Consider the following 21213-nt stretch of genomic DNA (forward strand, 5'->3'; position numbering starts at 1 on the left):
GACAGGGGGCACTTAAAATGTAAAGACATTTTCCTCTTTTTTTAACAGAAGAACGGTATAGAAAGCTGATACATCATGTGATTAAAGCTAACTGCACGGCCCTAAGATTATAGGGTATGTCACTAAGTTTACAAGTAAAGAAAAAGGAGGCAAAACAAAGAACACCATCTGAGTTCATGAAAAAGCCTCTAGTCGTGAAAATATTCCTTGTGAATAAAAATGGAAAAACTTCTAAATTTACAGCCACCAATGTTGTAGCCCTGAACTCTGGGATGATGAAAAACCAGGGAGAGGAACTTTCATTTATAGCTAAGCCACTGTGAAATGGTTACATGCAAGAAACGTGCGCAAGCGCGCACACCCACACCCACACCCACCCATATACTACCACGCATTCCTTCATTTTGGCAACCACATTACTATAAGAAACTAAAAATATCTTTTAAACATACAAAAGCAACTCAAAGTATTTAATATTGAAATATAACAATAAATTGATCTAGAAGACAAATGTAAGAGCAGAAGCCTTATGTTGAAATGCTGTGCATCAGGTTCACAGTGTACTCACCAAAATGGGCTCTGATATACTCTATTGCAATTATAGTAATTATATTTCTATGTATTTCTCTTTTTTTCTCTGATCTTAAGAAAGATATCCTGTGGTTTTATGTAGGGTGTCTGTCCTCTCTCTTTAATATGTTAATTAAAATTTTCTAAAAATGGAAAATAGACATTTAATTCATAAAACTATTCCTTTTAAAACATCTAATACTATATTTGTGAAAAAAAAGTTGACCAAAATGCCATATATGAAGTCATCTTTATTAAATCATACCTAATAATAATAATGGAGGAATATTCCCAATTTTGTGAAAATCAACATAAATCCACAAAGTTATAGACTAATTTAAAATACAGTCAAGTGAGACAATTAGTCTGTTGTGATTTTGGCACAACTAAATGACTCTCAGTCCCTAAGAAATGTTAAGTCCAGATTTCACGACATATAAAATGTTATCAAGGTTTTACAAACAAAACACTTGAATACACCCTATATCTGCTAATGTCAAATCCCTTTACAAAATGTCATTTTTTGTTGTTTAAGAGATCATGGCTCAAAACCAAGCTGTGCTCTAAAAAGATTAAAGTAATTTATCTAGGTATTTCAAAAGCCATTTTTCTGAAAACAGATGGAACAGACAGACTGGGTTTTTTTCAGTTACTTCTGTCAATTTATATAGCATGCTTTCTAATCAAACTGTCTTTTCTAAATGAAAGCAAACAAACAAAAACACCTTGGTAACAGCAAACTATATCTAAATGTCTACTCATTCCCTATACGAAATATTTCTCAACTCACTATCTTAATCTCAGCCTTCATTTCCTTTTTCCTAAACTGTTAACAACATCTCCAGTTCACTGTTGCTGCCTCCATCCTTGCCTCTTCCCTAATTTATTCTCCACACCAGGGCCAGAGTGGAATTTTCAAGATGAAAGTTAACCACTCCCCTAATTAAAACGATTGAAAAATTCCCATAGGCTCTCAGGCTGAAGTTATTACACCTGTTCTTCCATCAGACATTCTCCTAAGATTCTCCTTAGGGGGCACAGTGCTCAAACACTGGGCATAGGTGAGGGCGACTGATTATACAGGGTCTGACAACTCCACAAGACACACCAGGAGCATACCAGGTCGAAATCTGCCATAGCTCCAGTTTCTGAAACACCTACGCTCAACCAAGTGAGAGAACAAGAATACACAAGGACTGTGGGCTCCATCATTTCTTCAGGAATTTCTGTCTGAGCCCAAGTAGTTAGCACGACATCCACTGGACTGTGAGGGGAGCACCACATCCCTCGCACTTGCAACATACCAGATATTTAATAAATGCTTATTGACTGTGTGACAAAGCTGGAAATTTGCAACTGTGTAATTCTATTCATTGATGCAAACAAAAATATGTCTACATTTCATAGTTAAAGTGGCTCAAATTCCTGCTTTGAGCAAAACTAAATCTAAATCAAAACTAAACTAAATCACAGCTGTCAGCCTTCCAAGAAAGCAATACACCAGCATAACAAGATTTTTCAGCATTAAGGACTTTCCTCTGCAACCCAAAATGAATAATTGTCTAGTTTAAATAGACTTTGGTTTCCACACATTTTAGTTGTTTGTTTTCCTTAAAACAACAATGTCCTTGACATGTAAATCACCAAGAATGAAAGAGAGAGAGGATCAGGGAAGCCTAAATGGGTTGTTTGAGTTAGGGCTGTTTCATGGGAACCATAATAAAAGTTGGTATAATTTACAGTTCATTTGTGATTGTTAAGAGGTCAGAGGTGAGCTGTTAAGATGTCCTTTCATTATTAAGCATATATCTAGCACACCGAATTAACTAATGCAAGATTTGTACTGTTTTAGACAAGTATAACAGATGACTAATTCTTAAACAAATCTCATTTTAAAGATTAGTATCACTGAGTAAACCTTGCACTCTTCCATATATTTAGGTAAAAAAAATAATAATGCATTGTACCAACTAATAATTCTCCTTTTATTGCCAATAAACGTCACATAGATTCAAAAGCAAAGAACACAAGAGTCTGGAAGTATTTGGTCCAACCCTGTCGCATTACTCCTGAGGAAACCGGGTGCTTCAGACCACAAGCAGCTAGCGGCTGGCACCTGGGCCCAGGACCCACACCGCACAGGGCACTTGACACTGCCACAGCAATTGCTGGCACTGCACAGTTCACATGCAAACCAGTCAGAGGCCTTTGCCTGATCCCAGCGTGCCTCTGTCTCCTCTCATTACCTTCACTTTTCAAAGATTCTCTTCAGGATTCACAAACCCATGGACTTTCAGTCTTGAAGACTCCCACATGTTTGCACCGAAGGTTCCTTCACAACATTTACAATTTGGCTCGAATGTAACCTCCTGCCAGAGGCCGCCCCTAATCATCTTTGGTGAAGCAGCAACCTCTCTGCAGGTATTCTGTTACTATTACTCAGGTATCGCACAACATTTATCCTTATCTGAAACTATCTTATGTATTAGGTTGCACACTCATGTCTGTCTTTCTCTCCCCACAAGAACATAAACTCCCTCAGGGCAGGAACCTTTCCTGTCTCGTCAGCACTTTTCCCGTGTGGCTGAGAAAGCACGTGGTGCAGCACGCAGTAGGCACTCACAAATTCTGCAGAGTGGATGAAAGGCTCACGTCTCTCAAGTATTTCCAAAAGGAGTGCAAGTTTAGAAAAATCTCCCCTGGACACTGACCCTTTTGGTCTTGCATTTCTAAAGTTTATTTGAACTTTCAACTAGAGGGGCCACACATTCACTTTTCATTTCTAGCTGAATAGAGTATCTCTTAAGTATCTTTAAAAGGAGAGCAAATACTCGACCACTCAATGCAGCTTAACTATGTCTCCCTGGTTCAAAGGAAACAAGCAGCCCCAAAACTAACATTCCAAAACTCAAATTACGAATACACTACAACGGGCACTACCGGAAAAGTAATTCATGGCATAGTTCCTTCCTTCTAATCTATGTCTTTTTGCTTTTAGTGCTTTTATTTATTTATTTATTTATGGTCATTAAATGATAGTTACAAATAAAGCAGGAATGTTGGCTGAATACATTTTTCCAACATTACTAAAAAATGTACATTAAAGTTCAAAGTTATTTACAGTAAACGCCAGTTAAAAAAAAATCAGATCACTGTTCAAAACATCGTTCGCCATGGAGACAAATGGGCCACAGGAGTCATTCTAGCTGGTATTGGGACTGCCGTCGTCGGTCTAGCAGCCCCTTGGGGAGGATCTGCCTATCATGAGGCTACTTTAACCAACCTAACAAACCCCATAGCAACCCTAGCTCAAGACATCGGAGACACCCTCCAGAATCTCTGGAGGCCCCTCAATTCACTTGTAAATGTTGTCTTTCACAACTGACTAGCCCTTGAGTATTTATTAGCTGAACAAGGGGGAGTATGTGCAGTAATTAATAAGACTTGCTGCGTTTGTATAAATGCCACCAGTCAAGTAGAAGAAGATATTAAAAAGATATAGAACCAGGCTGAATAGCTTCATAATCTTGCTAAAGAACATCCAACAACTGACTACATCTGTCAGGTTACAACAGTTCCACTTAAAAATGATGGTCCTCCAGGGATTCCAACCTTTCCCTCCGGAAATAGAAGACTGATTTATACTAGTCTCCTCTTTAAACTGTCGCTTGCAGCTTTCACCTCCCACCTACTAAAAATCCGGAGACAGCACCTCCTTCCTCCTGACAGAGAGCAAGAAGATGAGACCCTGACTATGACACTGCTCCCTTTCAGCAGGAAGTAGATACAGAAGAGACACATTCTCCCCTTCCTTTAAAAAAAAAAAATTTAACCTGGCAAGACTGAAACTGCTCCAAATATTTATAGGAAGTGAATAAGGAACAGACAATGTAAACGTGACTCTACCGAAATAAGACTCACTTACATGTACAGAAACATCCTTTGTCATTTACATAACAACGCTAAAATTAAAGTGCTATGTTAAACACTTTTCAAGATGCTATTGCTAAATAAATAAGTTGTAGTTTCTGGTAGGTAAGTTATTTTGAAAGGGAGCCCAAAATATTTGTCTCAAAACACTGCCACCCAAAAAGGACATAAAGGTTCATGAACATTGAAATTCTAATAGCAATTAAAAGATTAATCTACTCAAGGATGGTAAAACTTGCATAGAAAACATGTTCGGTTTGCACATCTCTTTAAGAGTAAGGCAAACACAGATAATATTTTATTCTTAGACGTTCCACTTACCGGTAAATTAGATCAGCATGGAAAAAGCTATTTTTAGAATTATGATCCTGGAGGTAAGTACAGGGAAGTTTGTTACATTCTTTTGCATACATTTGTGTTCAAGAGAGGGAGGGAGGAAGGGAGGGCTGACTGATTTTCTAGTAGGGTGATCCAGGGATCCAAAATGAAGAACCAAATTAAGGCAGAGTCAGTACCAATAGAAAGGAAGACATGAATGTGAGAAATATGAAGGAGGTATACTCCACATAACTTCATGCCTAAAACAGAAGAAGAGAGGAAACACAGGTGGGTAAACTTTTGAATTAACTGCAATATAATGGCTGCAGGAAGAGGAGTTGGGGAAAGAAAAGGAAATTATTAATTTTAAGCATGCTCAATTTGAGGTGCTGTTGAATAACCAAGAGGTAACTGAATATATATGGATGTAGAGCCCAGGGCAGGATATGGAGCTGAAGATTTATATTTAAGTGTTATCAGCAAAAAAATAGCAGGTACCACCATGGACTGGTTAAAAATTCCCAGGGATTATGAATAAAGTAGGGATGTCCAATGGTCATTCACTAGTGGTAGCTTATTTGGGCACTGTGTTGAGGGTTTGGTCCAAGCCATATCCAGGAAAGAGAACAGGACTGATTACCAACATAGGCTCTGGGTATGGAATGGGAGATACGAGGTATCTGCCAGGTATGTGCTAACCCTAGTGGGAGTGAGATAATAAAGAGAAATAAGGAATTTTGCCAACAGACTTAAAAGTTTTATAACAGTGATTAAGCAACTACAGATTTATTTGAGAAAAAGAGAGAGAAAACAACCAGCAGCTCCTTTAATTTAACCCTTTTGTTGCACAACTGGAATAAATGAATTTCACTTTGTGAAAAAAAAAAAAAGCCCCTGAGGAAAGCACTCTGCCTCCAGCTATGAAGTTAATTGCTGCTCTTAAAATCCTAAAGAGGGGGAAAAAAATCCTGAAGGAGATGGTGCTGACAGCCAGTTGCTATTCTGAAGCAGAATTTTTTTAAAGGGGCTGTAGAAAAAAATATATATTTTCATGATTTCTTCTTTAAATGATTGGCATGAAGTGAGATAGCAAGAATACACAAGGAGAAAACTACCTAAGTAAATATGGTAAATGGTTCTTAAAGAGTCAATAGCTTTGGAAAACAACAGTGACTCAATCAGTTGAAAATGAAGAAGAGGAGAATTTTAAAATAATAAATCCCTTCTCTCTGAACTACTCATCCAACACTGGCTAAATTAAAACACTTAAAAATGACAGGAAAACAATGCTCACTGGGAAAATATTATTCAATTTTGTTCTCTGGTGTTTTACCTTCCAAAACTCGGGGAATGACAATATGTACTAATACCAAAGTTGTACCTTAAAAGGAATACAAGACAGGTAATCAGCACAGGTTAGACCCTTCTTTTCATACAATCTGTTCTACTCAAAAAAGCAGAATAGTACTCTCTTCCAGTGATATTAGGGCTGTGGCACTTATGTACACTTACAAATGACAAAGAGACTGAATTTAGGTGGCTTTAGTCCTGATTTGGTTTTTTACTTTTAATAGATTTTATTTTTTAGAGCAGTTTTAGGCTCACAGCAAAATTGAGAGGATGGTACAGAGAATTCCTAGACATCCTCTGCCCCATACATGAACAGCCTCCGTCAACAACCCCCATGAAAGTGGTACATTTATTATAATGGATGAACCTACAGTGACACATCAGTATCACCCAAAGCCACTGTTGACATGAGGGTTCACTCTTGGTGTTGTGATTCTGTGGGTTGTATGGGAGGCATGTATAATGATGCATCTACCACTGTAATACATTGTACAGAATAGTTTCACTGCCCTAAAAATATCCTTTCTCCTCTACCTGGTCATCCCTTCCTCCCCACTAGTTCCCAGCAACCACTGATCTTTTTACAGTCTCCATTGTTTGGCCTTTTCCAAAGTGTCATACAGTATGTAGCCTTTTCAGATTGGCTTCTTTCACTTAGTGATGTGCATTTATGGCTCCTCCAATGTCTTTTCATGGTTTGATAGCTCATTTCTTTTTAGCATTCCATCATCTGGAGGTACCACAATTTCTTTATCCAATCACTTCCTAAGAACATCTCAGATGCTTCCGGGTTTTGGTAATTATAAATAAATCTGCTACAAATATCTGTGTGCAGGATTTTGTGTGGACACAAATTTCCATTAGGTGTCTTTTTAAATGAAAAACAGGGAATGTTTTTTCAAAATGTCTTTACATTCTCCTCATTTCATACCAGATTTGAGATGGCGCCTAATGTACCTTATCACTCCCTAAGAGTACCAACTCAAAATCTAGAATACAAACCCTTTTCTACTAAATTGAAGATGCATAGATTACACTTACACACATATTCTAAGAGTCACACAATTTATAAGTCGAGAAAATAGTTTTTGAAACCAAAAGGCAACAATTTCTTTAAACAGAGACCTCACAGTAAAAGAAGATAGAGCTCTAAAGAGAACAGGTTGTTCATAGAATTATCACTGTTATTTCTTGGATGTCAAGCAGATGTCAAGTAAAATTAACTTTTACAAGCAGCTGCTCTTATTATTTCATTAATTTTTAACAACGGAAAATCCTGTGTCTTTTTGAACTACATTTTCTTATAATAGCAATGATCCATATTACAAATTCCAAACTGTGAGAATCCATATTATGTACCTTTTTGCTCCTGGAACCAAATTTGTTCCCCAGTTTCACGTTCTCCCTTGGCTGGCTGAGATGCCGTTCGTCACTAATCCTAACAGGCTAGCGCTCAGGTGCCCTCCGCATTTCCTGGTGTTCACAGGGCCCTTACACGCATTATCTCATTGCATCTTCACAACAATGGTGGTTTCATCACCACAACGCTTTGGTACATGGAAATTTTTCTATCAGCTGGCCACAAACACGATTTTCAATATGTAGGCTCTAAAAATCAACCAAAGACCTTGTCAAGCAAAACGCATAGATTCCATTTGAGCTCTAAACATACCCAAGTAGTTTAATTTCCAAAGGATATTAAACAGTGCAGAGTTAACAAGATATTTCCAGTTCAGAGGTCTGGATGATATGAAGAACTGAGAGAGTAAACCTGGGAATAGTACAAACAGACATCCCAGTGCTGATTTTTGATCATGAAACCTATGGTGTGAAAAGAAGCTTGTTATCCGAAGGCTAACCTAAGCACCTTACTGATGCTTTACATCATTTAGGAATGTAAAACAACTGCTTGAGCAAGAAAAAAAGGTATTAAGAAATATGCTGCGATAAATGTACATGGATCGCTGAATTTTCTCCCTTGGAATAACACACTCATAAAATCATTTTACTTCTAGAATACCCTGCTAATTTTGGTTCAAAATTCTTAAGCTACTATAATATAGCAAGCAGTTTTACAATTAAGACTCTCATAAAGAAAACAAAGATATGGCAAGTAAAATGCAACATGTTTTGTTTTTCATGTTGTCACCCAGGAGATTAAATTGCCCGCGTTTTGTCTGTCCTCTTACAGGGTTGTTCTGGAAAAGTAAGAATAAGAGCAGCTGCCACACAGCTAGCATTCCTCATCTTCTTACTACATGCAGGGCATTCTACTGGGAGTTCCATACAGACTCTAATCCTCATAATATCCCGAAAAGTGATATTATCCCCAAGGCACCCCAGGGCTTCGCAGATTCTTCAGCCAAAAGTACCTTGAACATCAAGTAGAGTGAACAGGTGACCTTTATGCCCTAAGCAACAACTTCTTTTAGCCTGATATGTTTATCTTAAAAATGTATCCAAAATTTGCATTTGATTCAAGAACATGTTCTTCTTGGTCTTACTATAAAAAATAATGGATAATTATTTTACCATCGAGTAAAACAGTGTCATTATTGTCCTGTATATATATGTACTTTATGTATTTCCTAGTATATGCAGTCCCATATATTCTGGCCATCCTATAGCGTTAGAAAATGTGGTACCACATTTATACCCCTTGTAGCCCCCCTGAAAGAAGTCTCCAGTGGTACATTGGGATTGGGGAGATAACTGAGATGATTCTGGGTCTTGCTAGATGTCACCGGCCATGTTTTGGGCCATTTCATATGACTACCACAATTATAGACAGATAGAACGGACATCTGTTTCAGCCATAAATCTTTATATGCCAAGACTCTAAAAATCATTTCAGTTCCTAGACATTTCATTCATTTAATAAATTTGCAAGGCGATAACTGAAATTCTAAAGTTCCTTATTTATTACTATATTTTCATCCGTCATTTTTGTCTCCCAAAACACCTGTGCCATATTTACCTAAATTTATATTTGTCAATTTCCTATTTAATGTAAGAAATATACTTATCGGGGTTTTCCAGAACCAAACTGTTCCTTTGCTGTTTTTGTGAGCATGAATCTTGAGCAAAATCTTATTATGTGGAAGTTTCTCATAAAGCTTCCTAAATATGCACATAAATTCTACTTTGTGCACTGGAGTTGCCAACTGTATCTATAGGTTTCTAGTAAATGTTTAAAAGACTGCCCAGACAGAATAGTGGCTTCATAGTGCCTGTTATTTATCTTCTTTAAGTAGTATAATCCAAAATTCTTTAACTTCCTGCTGAGTCTATTTCCTATTATAAATGTCAGACATAAGCCGCTCATTACATTGGCAATCTTATCTCCTTTCTATATATTACTAAACGGTGTACCACTTCTAATGCTGGAAACTTTAAATTAAACATAATCTATCCCACACTACACTTTCAAACTTAAATTTATTAAATAAGCTAAAATGAATGTCAAAGTATCCACAATTATATTTAATCACCAAAGTGGAGAGGAGACACACTAAAGATATGTATGTGTAAGGACATATTTTCATTTTTCTACAAGAGCTCTTTTTCCCGTGGTTTGGACTTTTATTAACACTTGGAAGTGAAAATAGAGCAATAGGGAGTGGCGTGAAGGGGATGGATAGGATTTTTATTAAAGCCTCTGTGACAGTGATCTGTTGTGTGACAAAACAAACAGTCCTTGGGGATGCACTTGAACAACCGGAGGGCCTTAGGTGATTAAAAACAACTTGTCAACAAGGATATATAGAGACTTCCATTTCCCTCCACAGCTGAACTTCAAACCACTGATCCAAACGTATAATTCAGGGATGGTGGCCCCAGATGGCTAACAACATGCCTCTAATGTTTATGTTAACAGATGCTGCAAAAAGTCTTCATTTGCTCCGTACTTCAACTACTTTTTCTTGCCTGTGTGACTTCCCTTTCCCTGCTGTCTCAGAGCACCTTGGTTTCTTCCTTGATAGAGACCCTACATTTGCAGATGTGGAAAATGTGTCTCGTTAAGTGTAAAACAGCTCAGTGTGCCTCCACATCTCACTCACAGTCTATTTCTCTCACCAGAAATAAGCAGATATCACACTATTTTTGGTTTCATTCGATTTAGTTGAAATTTCACCTATTTTCTCTATTCATGAAGTAGTCCTGCCTACAGTTTTCCTTTAAAAATAAATAAGACTATTACATAATTTTGTTCCTCCTGTAAAGAATTTCTATATTTAAGCCCTTCTGAAAGGAGCTTTGTAAAATATCTGACCAGCTTTCAATGACACACACAGAGGGATGTTTTGCATACTAAAACTAGAGCTTTATGATTAATTATAAAACTGACTGTATTTAAAACAAATCAGAACAGAAAAAAAATAAATAATTTTCATTACTAGACATAAAAGTCAGTAACACCCATTCATAATGAAAAGGAAATAGAGAAGTACCAGTATGCCTCTACTGTGATAAGTACATTTAAATATACCAACTGGACTTTTTCTGTCAGCATTCTAACATCAGATAAGAAGCATTTTCCAAAAGATTTTAGTTCATCATAAATTTAGAGACAAAACTCATTTAATACAACTGAAGAAGTATGAAGAAAAATGAAATACATTCTGAAATGTTTCAACAAACACAGCAGGGTTCCCCAAATCCTCTTCTTTTCTTTCTTGCTCTCCCCGCTTCCCAAAAAAAAAAAAAACTCAGGAATTAACCACAAGTAGCAACCTGAATCACTGATGTCTTCTCGTTTCTAAACTTACGGAAGTTTCAAATAACATACAATACCCTTGTGAACACAGACCCAAGCCCGTGAATTTATTAATATAAAGGAATAAATCAGTTCATTCTTGATTTAAATGACCTTATAAATTAAAACTGTATGCAAAATTCAATTTTCCTATGAAAAGCAAATATTTTTCTTCTTCCTTATTTCCTTTCAGGTTATGATCTTTTCTATTACGTTCAGAGTTAGCGACAATAACTAGATTCTATGGTAAAAAAGAGATGATTGTATGAAAATTCAAAGAATCCTTACTTCCTTAGCCAGGAAAGGTTTTTAAAAAGATAATGTGGCTATTATAACACTTGCCTATTGTTCTGACTGCCCAAAACTATGAGCTACCGTTTTAGTGACGGAATGGAACCTTTAGTGACGGAATGGAACCTAGCTAATATTTTCCTGCAAGCTATTGAGGGTGTGGATTCTAGACCACTATGACAGAATATTAAGTGCACCTACCCCATCTAGTGCCAAGTACCAAGGTATGAAATCAAGAGAGGGGATAAAGCATGTTCAAAGATTTATTTCCTAAGAGTAAGCATTTTAGCATATTATATTTGTATAACATCCTTTGATATCTGAACAGTTAGCTGAGACTTTTAAAAGACCTTGACATACATTTGACTGATTGCTTTCCAATGACGTTATTTCATATTTTCTTGTATAGTCAAGCTGATAGTGCTTGATGGATAACCAGACAAGCAAAGGACAAGTCTGAGCAATAGCCATCCTTTATATCTGACATCTTCATGTTTTATTACATATTTTAGGAAAAGAAAAAGGAAACAAAAACCCTTTTTTGTTAGTCAGGCAATGTTAGTTCCAAGAGATCTCATTACACACAGAAGGGCCCAAATCAGTATTATTTTGAAGCAGCAAATCTTTAAATAAAAATGGATTTTTCTGCAACTAAATAATCATCAACAGTTATAAAATTGGGAAGAGGGAAAAATTTTGCATCTCACATTTCTTTAAGTTTGCTTTCTCTACTAAAATGTTTTGAATAAATGACCACAAGATCCCCTGGACATAGTACACCAAATGCAAACTGGTTTTTCCTGCTCTGCTATTGTGCCTGACTTATATTTGTCCCTCAGTTTGTTCATTTTAATCAAATGTAAATGAATACAAGCATGAACTAAAATCAGTCCTACCAAGATGCTTCAACAGTGTTGGCATGAGAATTATCAGACAGCTGACAGAATTTTAAAGTCAAGTATTGAAAAACACATTTACTTTCCTAAAATCTCCACAGAGTTAAAAAAAGATCAAGTGACATTCACATTACCCAGAAGTACTCAGCAGACATTTTTCACTAAAGATACATCACAGTAAAAGAAGGGGCAGCTAAGGATTAAGGGAACCAGACATTTGAAACAGCAGACTGTGACTTTTCACCAACTTTCTAGCTTGAAGTCAAAGAAAAAAATTGGGGCCCCTGTGTCAGGAAAGAACCGAGATGCCACTCACTAGTTTAGTATGAACAGAAGCAGATCTGGAAGGAAAGATAGAGGTTCACTTTTGTCCATGTTCAGTCTCAACTGCTTGTTAGATATCCAGGTAGAACTATCTGGACTTAAGAAATAAAACTATAAAATCAGTCAGTCAATCTCAGAATATTCTGTAGATCTTGTGTTTGATACAATTTCTACCCTGAAAACTGGAGCAATCAAATAATGTCTTGCAGTCTTAGTGCTCCTTTTAATTATTAGCTATAATTAATGGATGCAAGTATCACTTGCTCCAGGACCACCCAGTTCAAAGATCCGTTAATACAACTGAAGTCTTACAAGAAGCTCTTAAGCCACCCAACCATTCTCAGACTACTGAGCCATCATGTGCTTAGGGATGCACTGGCAATATGGTAGCTACTAGCCACTTGTGGTGTTGAGTTGAGATGTGGCTAGTCCAAATGGAGATATGCTGTAGAATACACACCAAATTTCGAAGACTTAGTATGGAGAAAAGAAGGTAAAATATCTCTTTAAAATGTTTTATGTTGATTACTTGTTAAAATAATATTTTATATCTACTGGTTAAATAAAATACAGTAAAGTTAATTTCACCCTTTTAAAACTTTTTTAAAATGTGGATACCAGAAACTTTTAAATTACATGTCACATTGTATTTCTACTGGACAGAGAATTTCTGAGCCAAAGGTGAAAACGACTTCTTTCTCGTACACAAACAGTAATAACATGCCATTTAAATAATTAAAATCTCGGAGCATGAGGAAGAGCAACTGAAAATCACTTGTGACGTATGCAATTATTAGAAACAGGAAAGTATCCATTTTATATCTATGGCTGCAAAGACATTTCAAAAAATACATGCCCCAATATGAGATCAAATAGAACCAAAAAAATAAAGAGTGATATACCTTTTTTAATGAAAATGATAGCGACTTTTCTCAAATATTTATACAAAATCATAAAGTTACATGTTGTGATTAGCCACCCTAAATCTTTTTTCAAGCAGGAAGGTCACATTTTTTTTTTTAACTCAGTGGAGATTTCGGAGAAATAAATGTGTTTTTCAATGCTTGACTTTAAAATTCTGTCAGCTGTCTGATAATTCTCATGCCAACACTGTTGAAGCATCTTGGTGGGACTGCTTTTAGCTCATGCTGACATTCATTTACGTTTGATTAAAATGAACAAATTGAGGAGCAAATATAAGTCAGGCACAATAGCAGAGCAGGCAAAACCAGTTTGCATTTCCCGTTGTGTGTCCAGGGGATCTTGTCCCTTTTACGCTGAAAAATATTTTATCAAATACAAAGTGAATTAATAAATTTATTGGCCAAGTTTTGAATTATATATTATATAGATGATTTTCCTAACCTCAAATATGCAGAATAACTGAGAACCTTGGGACTGAAAAGATAACAGTCTGATTCATTTTAATTTGTGGATAATCTGTTCTTTTGCTACAAAACTTTTTAATTTCTCTGGCTATGATATTCTTAAATTTCACTAGTCTATGAGATTTAGGTTTTTCTTATCTTTCTCCTTGGTATTCTACTAGCCCTTTCAACCAGCAGTCTCTGTTCTTTCTTAATTCTGAGTAATTTACTACAGCAATTTCTTTGAATACTTCTCTCTCCTCCAGTTTTTTCTCTTTCTTCTGGGAATCCTATCATTTGAAGGTTGACACTAGTTTCTGTCTCCTCCACATCTCTTAGCCTTCTGGGTATTTTCTCTCTACTTTTCCTCTGCCTTCAGAATTCAACATGATCATGTTCATGAATTCATTTTTCACTTGTATCTATCCTAGTTATCTGATTTATTCAGTCCTTTACTTCAACTACTATATCATAGCTAATATTCCCCTTTTGTTCTTTCTATGACTACTTGTTACTCCTTAATACCACTTTTAATACTTTATCACTGAGTGTATATATTTATTTTAAATTATTGATTGCTCCGTTCTAATGATTGGACTTCATGAGGTACATACTATTCAGTTTATCTTTTCCTGTTTTCAATAGTCGTTGTATTCTTCATGCCTCTAATTATTTTGGCCTATAAGGTTATATTCACCAAAAGATATGAGTGAGTAGATCTGGAAACCTGTGTGAAAAACAGCTAAGCCCAGTCCTAATATTATCCCTCCTGATAAATTTGAGAAAGACTGAGGGGATGAGCCACAGGCCATCACCACTCTTGACGGCTTCTTTCGCTGCCTACCACCAGGCAACTCCTCCGAAAGGGATTAGTCTTTAAACTCTTAGAAGCAGCAGCGCTGGGAGAAGGCAGGCTCCGCAGACTGTCAGCAGCAAGTCCTAGGAGGAACAAGTGCCTGGATTTACTGGTTCACTTGCGCCTGCTTTCATCAGCTCCTTACCCCAGCAGGGCTTTCTGCTGCCCTAACAGGACCCTACAGACATCAAACGCTGTAGCCGAGGGCCAGGCAATTATCGTTCCAGAGCAACAAGAGAAAGTCAGGTCAAAACAAAACTTAAAAGGAAAAAAACGTAATGTATGCTCTCCTGATTCCTCAGGCCACCCTGTATCCTGGGCTGAAGAACCTGCACGCAGACACCAACTCACCACAGCCTCAATCACCCCTGGAGTGTTTCAGTCATTTCAGCTATTTCCTCTGCCCCACGCTGTCCTCTTCCTCCTGTAGTTTCTCCACAGTTAGCTTTGGGAAAAGAGCCAATAGCCCACATTAACTCTCTTGACAGAATCCCAAATAACTGAGTGACGGAATTAGATCCCAGTGCTACAGTTTAGGAAACTGGAAAAATATTAGAAAACAGGATTACCTGTAAGGATTAACTGATAACAGAGTACAAATCACCTAACACTTAGAAAGCACCACATATACACTTAAAAAATATAAATAAATCTCTAATCCAACGGTCAGACTAACACTAACAATCGAGAATAATTGTTAAATAGAGTTGAACTCCCTTCCCCAGCTCCCACGCATGAGACCTTTCTGGTACGACATACATGTCATTGGGAAAGGCAGCCATGTGCACTTGTTGCCTGACACGTAGCCGCCTAAGAACATGTCTCAGGCCCAGAAGAATTTCTTACGAAGGGATAAAGAGTTCTCACAGCCCGTACTGGTCTCTATGTGTGGGAATATCTTTACCTGTTCTGGGTTTGACATGTACTTCTTGGGTCTGCTTAAGCCTCCGTGTCATGCAGCACCTGGTCACCCCCACTGCTCTCTGTTCCAGGCAGGGAGGGAAGGGGGTTCTTCACTTGCAGGGCGGGGGGAAAGGGAAGGGGAGAGGTGGTGGTAGGCCCACCCCCTGAGATGGCTGGGCTGCGGGGCAAGGCTCACTGGCCACAGGGAGCCCGCTGTTGAGGCTGATCTTGCTCTGCCTCTTCTTTGTGTGAGTAAAGCGCTGGTCCATCTAGTAGCATCTGTCTGAGTCGTATTTCTCACGGTGACTTCCACACCTACAAACCATGCAGCAGGTTGATACCCTGGGACTGTGGCTCCTGGTGGCAGGCACTGTCATGCCCTTTGCTATGCTCCCTAAAGTCAGACTGCTCCCCTGGAGATAGTAACAGGTGTCACTTGTTCAACAAATACAAAAACATTCATGGAATCACAAATTTTTCAGTGAAATTCCCAGTGACTGTTAAACCTATATTCTACTTTTGAACTAACCACCCAGCTTCTGCTGTTAGAAAGGCAAAGCTTTGAAACCACACTGAATAAACTACCATTTTTGCAGAACCACTGCTCCTGGTTCACACAACACTGCAGATGACGGTGGGAGGGGGTCACACAAGAAATGCTGCGAGGCAATAACCCCGGGAAATCTGCTCTTCCGGGATTCCAACCAACACCACCAGCACACACATCATTTATTGGCCACTCGTTCTAGTCGGATTCTCTTCCCAACCACCTACAGTACAGAATCAATACTGTGCATGCTCTGACTGTAGCCAAGGTTACATACTAGGGTTTTAATGTTAAGACTGAAAGGGAAAGTGAGAAATCAAGTAGAAAGAACACAGTAATGAATGATCTCAACCTGAACTTAGTCAGACATACCTGGATTCAAATCCTAGCCCTACTAGCTATGACCTTGAAATAAGTATTTAAGTCCTTAGTGCCTCAACTTCCTCACCTGTAAAATGAGGGGTCTAGTTCCTATTTTACATGGCTATTGTAAGAACTAAAAATAATAAATGAAAGAAACATACGCAAGTTTTACCTTCAATTATTTATTCAGCAAAAATGTATTGTGCAAAACAACGGGTTGTGCACTGAGAGCTTCCGGCTCCTGCTGGAGCTGACCATTACTAAAACTACGACCATTATTATTTCTATTATTTCAAATAAATTGATGGAGCTTCACTCAGAATTCACATGCTTACCTTACATTTACTGAATTCTCAAATTATTTCAATTCCTAATGGAGCTATTCAGCTTCTTAAAAAAAAAAAAATCAAACCACTGCTGTATGATTTTTAGTAAAATGTTACCTCCACAAGTTAGCGAATGGGTTTACTTCTTATTGTTTCTAAATATAGTGCTGGTAGTACCACAGAAATAATGACTTAAAGATTCCAAATTTCATTGATCAAAAACACTCTACCCCAAACATGATATACATTGTTACATTTTTAAAGAAGTAAACACTTCTTTAAAAAGCAATATATTCAACTATAATTATATATACATATAGTCACGGGATGTGGAGTAGAGTGCGGGAACGGATTCAATGGAATTGTAATAGATAAGTATGATATCGGGGGTGGGAGGGCAGTGGATGGGGGGAGGGGGGTTGTCACTTTGTGAGGGGTGAAAAAGATAACTATTGCATTGTTCTGTACACCTGAAACTAATAATAATAATAAAGAAAAGAAAAGTGAGAATAAAATCAGTCTATCAGAAAAAAATAAAAATAAAAAAAGCAATATACAGAGGGTATCAAAACAATGTATACACATTTTAAGAAAGGAAAAAACTGTATTAAAATTATGCTGATGGTAACCATTTTGAGCACCTCTTATAATTGCAGAAGTCAAACGTGACTTGAATTCATCTTTTGTTATCAGTATATATTGAGTATTACAATTTTTATAGTTTTTTTTCTTTTCTTAAAATGTGTATATATATTTTTGGCATCCTATGTATGTATGTATGTATGTATGTATGTATGTGTGCACATATATATATTCATATATATATATCTGTATATATACTTGTACATATATACATTTATATATACAAACACCTTGAAACACATGTTAGATATATGTCTCTTTCATTACACTGGTTTCCACCTTTTTGTCTACCTTTACTACATGAATATTTTCTAGAAGAGGGTAAACTTGAAGACGCTGATCCAAAACCAAGTTGAGTGCCTGTTCGAACTAAAATTTAATATTAAACAAGCTTATTAGAAGACATTTCTCTTGTAATTTTCTAGGGGAGTTGTTAGAACTCAACTAGTGATCTTTTAAACTGTTTTTCTGATGCAACAGTGCCTGTAAAAATTCAAGGGCTAAATAAAAGTCACTAAAAATAAACATTAAATGCATTTGTCACTCAAGCACACAAGTTTTTCTGAACTGCTTTAATTTGGGGAATATGAATAAAATCCTTATGCTTCACACTAGAAGAAATGAAATGTATACTCTATGTGGGGGGAAAATGAGATTATGGCTCCAGTAACTTTTATATAAATAACCAACCACAGAAATATTTGTTCAGTGTCTACTCAGTTTTGATCCTTTTTTCCCCAGACATTCACCTCATCAGAACCAAGCTCTTTCACAATAAATACTAGTCAATGCTATTCATCTGTTTTCCAAGATCTCATTTCTGATGCCTAGGTTGTGTTGTGATTTAATGAGATAGATGGCTGGTTGAGTTATGAAGATAATACAACTACTGGGAAAGTTGAATGTGTCATGTATACGGGGCATATCAGGAATGTGTCCGTGGTGCCCAGGGCCCTCTTGAAGCTGAATGTGCTCAGGTAAGGTCTCCTGATTCTCTTATTTCCCCAAGGGTAAGTCTGTGTCTTAGGTCGTGAGGCTTCAGCTATCTGCTCTCCGTGGTCACCATGACTTGCCTTATATACCTCCAGCCTACACTCCACTTTGTCATGCAATGAATCCTGCTAATTAAATATAAATCTGCTGTTATTCCTACAAATAAATCTTGTAAGTGACTCTTCACTGCCTTCAGGATCCAGTCCCAGCCCTTGGCCTGTTCTGCCTCTTTCTGCCTCCTCTTCAGTCCCATCCCTCTCCCAACCCCTCCTCCCCTTAGGCTGTGTGCTCCAGACATCCGGAATAGCAGCTCTTTCCATTGGTCCAATAGTTCCACGCCTCTCTTCTTTGTAATTCCAGTTGTCCTTCTACACACCTCAGGTCTCTCTCTGGCAAACACCTATTCATTCCTCAAGAGCCTTCGGGAAACTTCTCCTATCTGTACCATACCTGAACCTTACAAGTGATGATTACCTGCCTGGTGTCCCTACAGCACACACTCCACACTGCTTTGCACACGTCTGTTTGCTTGTCACTCTCTCTCCCCTGCACAGCAAACTCCTTTAGGGCAGAGGGCAGGGCTTGTTCATCTCTGGTCCCATAAGGCACAGCATAGAATTTTCACTCAATAAATAACTCTGACAAATGAATTAATTAACCTTTGCATGTAAGGAAAATAATCTGAATACGGTAAGCACTCATTAAATAGCTACCGAATAAAAGCATAAATAATTCTCTAGCCATATGTGGACATCTACAGACACTCATATTTCCTATAATCTAAGAGTTTTTAAATTTTGATGTAAATTTTTTTCCCTATCTTGTACTCGGTCTTGGAGACCTAAAACAAAAAGAACAATAAAATGCAGGACTATACTCATCAGCCCTTTCAATAGACCAATACCATCAGCTCAGGCCTAACGATAATAGTTAGAAACATCTGAACTAACTCACATGACCTGTCTCTGCCCACCCACATTGGGCAGAACACTCAGGGGGCAAAGAACAGACACCAAACTTTAACCACCCAAGTGGGGGAACAGCAATTGTTAAAAGGGGTCCAGGCTGGAGTGGTTCACAGAATCGAACGAAAAGCTACAGTAAACGGGAATGGCAAGACCTCACAGACTACAGCCAGGTACGCTGCCCATCAGCTCAGTCTGGGCCACAATGTCCCAGACTCACCACTGTGGCCCACAGGATGTGAAACTATGACTTCCTAGCCTGTGTCACATGCTCACAGAATCTGGACCTCCACTGTGGATATTTATATATCCTTCTGCTAGTCACCCATACAACTAACCCACTATTCAAATATCTCCAAGGTACCAGCTCCTTAATAACTTGTCTTGACAACTTAATTAGACAAGTATTTATCTATTCATCAATACTTATTTGAGTCCCTCCCCCCCACCCCTAACCTCCCCCCAGACAATCACCATTCTAGATGCTAAGGATAGAAATGTGAACAAGGCAAAAATCCTTGCTCTCTAGTGGTGGAGACAGTCAACAAATACAAACTGTAATGTTAGCAAAGATTAAGTGCTATGATGAAGACAACATGGAAAGGGCATGACAAGGAAGGTTTGGGAGGGCAAGCCTCTTTCAGACAGGAAATTTTCCCCTTAGAAGATGACATGTAAGGAGAGAGACATGAATAAAGTGAGGGCACAAACATATAACTATCTGAGGGGAAGGCATTCCAGGATGAGGAAAAAACAAATGCTAAGGATCTAAAATACAAGTGTTCAAGAGACCACAAAAAACTGGAAAGGGGGTAGTTAGTCCGTGGTGAAGGAAGAATGCAAAGGCCCTGAAACAAGACAAGGAATAGCTAGGGAAGGGTGAGCAAAAAGTTTTACCAAATGAAACTGAACAGACAAACAGGTTAGGAGCTGGGATTTTGTTTTGTTTTGTTTTTTCTGCGTGTGACAAACCATAGCAATTTTTTCTCATTCCAAACAGTTTTCAGTTGACACTACTTATGTCTATTCCTTCTTACTCTAGGGAGAAAAATGCAACTCCAACAGCTAATGACAGCATAATCCCTATCACAATCCCTACCACTATTATTTACTTTCTGAACATCTGTGTAAATACTATCATGCATCAGGTTTTACAATCACTTATAAAGAGATTGTGTGCAATCATGCAAGGGAACACGATTTTAATTTTCCATTTTCTAAAGCTTTTAAATCTATACAGCTCAAAGAAGGTCAAATAATATTTGTGAACAAGCAGAATGAAGTAAATGCATTTCAACCATTAATAGAAACCAACAATCAACTGTTTGAAATAGCATTTGGTACTATTCAATCATTGAATAAAATGATACAAAGCCGTGTACTATTTTCATGATATAAATAACTACCTGATATCATAATCCTTTTAGCACCAAATACAGGGCACTTATTTACTTTTTTACTGCTTCTACATCACAATGAAATCATCTTCTTGTGCCTTTAGTTTAGCCCAATACTTATATGTCACTGCAAGTTATGTAACCTTATATTGCCAAGAAAATAAATATTTCACTTTACCATAAAGGTACTTCGGTTCAATAAAAAACCAAGTCTCACTGATTAATGATGGTAGAACACGCCCCCACCACCCCTCCTGATCAAAAACCCTACACTCAATGCAACAAATGTGCTTTCCTTCACCATTCCCATTTTCTTCCTGCTGAACAAGTCCCTGCCTTCTTTTGCTTCCTAGGCCCACAGACTGTCCTAATTTACACTGAATTAACCGTTATTATTAACAACGCCTTGACCAGCGATC

At 37.6% G+C, this 21213-nt stretch overlaps 1 protein-coding gene across 1 annotated transcript in view; it reads right to left on the reverse strand.

Annotated features, from left to right (window-relative positions):
- PRIM2 (DNA primase subunit 2) overlaps positions 1-21213 on the reverse strand; it is a 254367-nt gene that overhangs the window by 103516 nt on the left and 129638 nt on the right. The gene's annotated exons all lie outside the window — the stretch shown is intronic.

The sequence above is a fragment of the Hipposideros armiger genome, unplaced genomic scaffold (genome assembly GCF_001890085.2).
Source record: "Hipposideros armiger isolate ML-2016 unplaced genomic scaffold, ASM189008v1 scaffold_595, whole genome shotgun sequence".
NCBI lineage: Eukaryota > Metazoa > Chordata > Mammalia > Chiroptera > Hipposideridae > Hipposideros > Hipposideros armiger.